This window comes from Suncus etruscus, chromosome 1, assembly GCF_024139225.1.
Source record: "Suncus etruscus isolate mSunEtr1 chromosome 1, mSunEtr1.pri.cur, whole genome shotgun sequence".
Taxonomy (NCBI): domain Eukaryota; kingdom Metazoa; phylum Chordata; class Mammalia; order Eulipotyphla; family Soricidae; genus Suncus; species Suncus etruscus.
Genome location: NC_064848.1, coordinates 70397197 through 70401686, shown reverse-complemented (window position 1 = coordinate 70401686; position 4490 = coordinate 70397197). Strand labels below are relative to the sequence as shown.

The window sequence follows — 4490 nt, the reverse complement described above, 5'->3', positions numbered from 1 at the left end:
GATGTGACGCCCTCACCAAAGAAACGTTTTCTCACTCTGCAGTGGGATTGTAGAATTGTGCAGGCCTGTGATTTTTTTTCTTTCTTTCTCTACATAATCAAGGGTGTTGGACAGGTTATGTCAGTATGTACCAGTTTATTTCATTCATATGACTCTATCGAATAGATATTTTAGAGTTCATTTATTCAACCTTCTACTGAAACATTAAAAAATACCTTTCTAAGAGGCCAGAACAATAGGGGGGTGCTTGCCTTGCAGGAATTCCCAGATGAAGTCCCAAGCCCACCAGGAGTAATTCTAGATTTTTTTTTTTTTATTTTTTGGGGGGGGCACACCCGGCGTTGCTCAGGGGTTACTCCTGGCTGTCTACTCAGAAATAGCTCCTGGCAGGCACGGGGGACCATATGGGACACCGGGATTCGAACCAACCACCTTTGGTCCTGGATCGGCTGCTTGCAAGTAAAACGCTGCTGTGCTATCTCTCCGGGCCTGTAATTCTAGATTTTATAGACAGGAGTAACCCCTGAATACTGCCAGGTGTGGCCCCCAAACAAACAAAACACCCTTTCTTTCACAATCACACATACGCACAAATAAACAACCAGGCAAGTGGATGTCTGGGCTTCCTTGCTCAGATTTTCCTATGACCCTGCTTCTCTGAGGAGCAGGTTTGCTTGTGCAGGGCCCCTGCATGCTCTATGCATTGAATAGAGTACCTGGGAAGCACCTCTGGAGTCTCCTAATATCATGGGCAAGAAAATACCCCACTGATTGACTCTAAGAATTCATTTCCCATCCATGAAACTCCAAGAATCCAGGTGCAGACTACACCGGATCTAATTGTGCTTCCAGAAATCCCCGGAGCTGCCTGGATTCAAGGACTTCAGGTCACCCACAGACACTAATTTTTGCTTCCTGGATCCCTCCCCCTGCTGCCGGCTCAGAAACTGGCAAAATATAAACAGCTACTGCAACACAGGTGTTTCAAACATAACAGCGGAAGCAGACTCAGGGTCAAAAAGCCAATTTTGCAGAAAGTAATTAGGCAGTTAAGAAAGAGCCTTAAAAAATAGACACCGAAATAAGATCTTATCTTTTAGGAATAAGACCTTACACTTTTTATAACACTAGGGTGCCTCCCATCCTGGACATGTGTCATGTGGATGCAATCCAGTCTCCAGGAGATTGGACAGTGGCAGTTCAACTCCAAACCCCAGATCCCAGATGTAGAACTGAAACAGCTCTGGGCAACAACTCCTGGAACCAACTCCATTGGGAAAATTATAGCACAGCTCTGGCACTAACTTGTACCAGTTATGATATGACAATGAGGAAATGACAACTTGACCCAAGACCAAGTCGTCTTATCACCTCACCTAACACTGGATGGAAACCAGAAGATGTACTGTCTTTTGAACAGTGAAAAATAAGAGCACCATGTACAGAAAACTGACTTTGACAGCTGCGACTGGGCAGAACTATCCTGGGGACCGATAAGGAAAACCCTGCCCTGGACTGTGGACCAGAACTCTTATTAAAAAAAAAAAAAAAAGGATTTCTTATTACAGAGGCCCAACTTGGACAACAGAGACTGAGCAGAACCCTTAGATCCATAATATCCCATACTTCGGCTTGGGGACTGAATGAAAACAGGGAGCATCTGATACAGAAGACTGTACACAACAATGGTGGAATAGAACCTTTAGAACTGTAAAGACTTTAACCTAGACCCTGTCCTAGGACCTGTACAAATGGCAAGAACGCTGGATACAGTGGCCTTATTGTGTCACCCACAACTGAGAGGAAAGTTTCCTGGCACCACAACCTTGGGATGAGGTAATGAACACCTATGGAGCCAGGGGTTGATCCCATGATGGTATGCTCCAAGGATGGAGAAGCCCTGAATCTCCTAGGCAACGGGAATTCCCATTCTCCCCCAATGCTTACTGTGCCTATACAAAAAAAAAAAAAAAAAGGTGGAGGGAACGCCAAACCATACCACTGCAGCACCCCTTCTTTTCCTTGTTTTGTTTTGATTTGTTAGACAATCTACAACAAGCTATAAAGTGGAGACCAGTTGCACTAGTATTCTGGGGGGAAAGGAGGGAGATATGAGATGCATGCTGGAAACGGGGGTGGAGGGAGGACAGCCCTGGGGTGAAAGTGCCCCTCATTCGTTGTCACTATGTACCATAAATAATGCTGTGAAAATAAAAATAATAAAAACAATAGTTTTGAGGGGATGGAGTGATAGCACAGCGCTAGGGTGTTTACCTTGCACGCAGCCGACCTTGGACTGGCCTGGGTTTGATCCTTGACATCCCATATGGTCCCCTGAGCCTGCCAGGAGTAATTTCTAAGTGCATAGCTAGAAGTAACCCCTAACCACCTCCGGTGTGACCCAAAAACAAACAAACAAACAAACAAACAAAATTTTTTTGAGGGGACCGGATTGATAGTGTAGCAGGTAGGGTATTTGCCTTGCACATGGCTTATCTGTATTTGATCCCCACATCCATTATGATACTCCCAGCCTACCTCAAGAATGATTCTTAAATGTAGAGTCAGGAGTAACCCATGGGTACTGCCAGGTGTGGGCCCCACCCCCACCAAGAAATCATTTGAGGGCAAGAGTGATAGTACAGGGGGTAAGGTATTACTTCTTGCCTTGTATGGAAAGAAAGAATAAAAAAAAAGGGAAGGAAGAAAGGAAGAAAGAGAGGGAAGGAGGGAGGGAAGAAGGGAAGGAAGGAAGGGAAGAAGGGAAGGAAGGAAGAAAGAAAAGAAGGAAGGAACGAATGAACAAAAGAAAGGAAAGGAAGGAAGGAATTAAGGAAAGAAAGGAAAGGATGGGAGAAGAGAAAGAAACAGAAAAGAAAGAAGTTCTTTAACCTTGGTCTCAGAGGTGTATTTTTTTTAAAATATGAAACGATTCGGGCCCGGAGAGATAGCACAGCGGTGTTTGTCTTGCAAGCAGTCGATCCAGGACCAAAGGTGGTTGGTTCAAATCCCGGTGTCCCATATGGTCCCCCGTGCCTGCCAGGAGCTATTTCTGAGCAGACAGCCAGGAGTTACCCCTGAGCACTGCCGGGTGTGGCCCAAAAACCAAAAAATATATATATATGGAACGATTCTCAAATTTGAGTGTCATCCTTGAACAGGGACCATGCTAATCTCTGTATTGTTCCAAAGTTAGTATATGTGCTGCCAAAGCAAGCACTCAGAAGTGTATTTTTGTCTGTTATGTTTTGTTTTGTTTTGTTTGGGGCCATACCCAACAGTGCTCAGGAGTTATTCCTGACTCTGCTCTCAGAAATTACTCCTGGCAGTAGTTGGGGGACCATATGGGATGTTGGGGATCTAACCAAGGTCGGTTGTGTGTGAGACAAACACCTTCTTTGCTGTGCTATTGCTTCGGCCCAGTCTCAGAGCTGTTTTTCCTAACCATATAGGGTAAAAATAAATAATCTGAATTGTGCAGAAATATTAAGAAACCAATCCTGGAGCCTAAAAAGCATGTCTGAACCCTGACCCTCCCTTTCCAAGCATGGCTTTGAACCAGATGCCTCTAAGAGTCTATTTCCTTATTCTCAAAATACAAATTAATCATGTGCCTTCCTTGTGGGCAGTTGTGAAAAGGGATCACACCAATGTACGTTATTTAGAAAAGAATCTAGAACGCCTTTGTTTATTTGCATACCTAATAGCACTGGGGTATAATTCTGATTCTGTGCACAAGAGTGACCTATGATAGAAACCTCTGCTAGACAGGGGAAGAATTGGGAGCACAATTGTTTGCAAGCCGAGTGCCTTTCCTCTTTTGCAAGCTCTCCAGACCCTCCAGAGAACTTTTAAATGTTGGCTACCACCATTTGTATTCACAAAAACCCATTTTACTCAGTCTTATAACACAGTGATGCATAATATACTAACAATGAACCTTGAGGAGTCCTAAGAAACTATGCTCAACACTCATTGAGGGTAAGAAGAACCCCAGTGACCTTCAAAGAGTGATATGGCCAGCTTTATGCCTCTGGTGGCTGAAAGAAGGAGAAATGAATATTTGTTCAAAGTTCAGAGGGCAATGTGCTGGGCAAAGGAAATGATTAGGATTTACATCTCCTGAGTACTGGGTTTGCAACAAAGGAATTGCTTTTTAATTTTAAAATTATTCATTCCCCCTACCTCTGCACTGGCCTGAACCTAGGAAGTAGCAAGTCAAGTGTATCCAATGAGGGATTAAAGATAATAAATAAAAGAATAGCAATTAATTGTGCCTCCTGATTTAAGAGGCTAGGCTGGCAGGGCTGCGCTTGAATGGCTTATCAAATTCAGCTCTATTATGACTGTCTTGTATTTCAATTGATGTTTGTGCTCACTTTTGAAGGTACTTGTACCGCAAGGCTTTTCAGAGAGAAACGAATTTAAATGTATAGATTGTTAAAGGATTCTATCAGCTCTACAGCACAAGGTGCAAGTGTTGAAAATGG

The 4490-nt window shown here is 43.7% G+C and overlaps 1 non-coding gene across 1 annotated transcript; it reads right to left on the bottom strand.

The window, feature by feature from the left end:
- Positions 1-3116: 3116 nt before the first annotated feature.
- LOC126027971 (U6 spliceosomal RNA) lies at positions 3117-3220 on the bottom strand. Its single transcript, XR_007502357.1, has one exon. It is a non-coding gene; the product is annotated as a U6 spliceosomal RNA (small nuclear RNA).
- Between the last annotated feature and the right edge of the window lie 1270 nt (positions 3221-4490).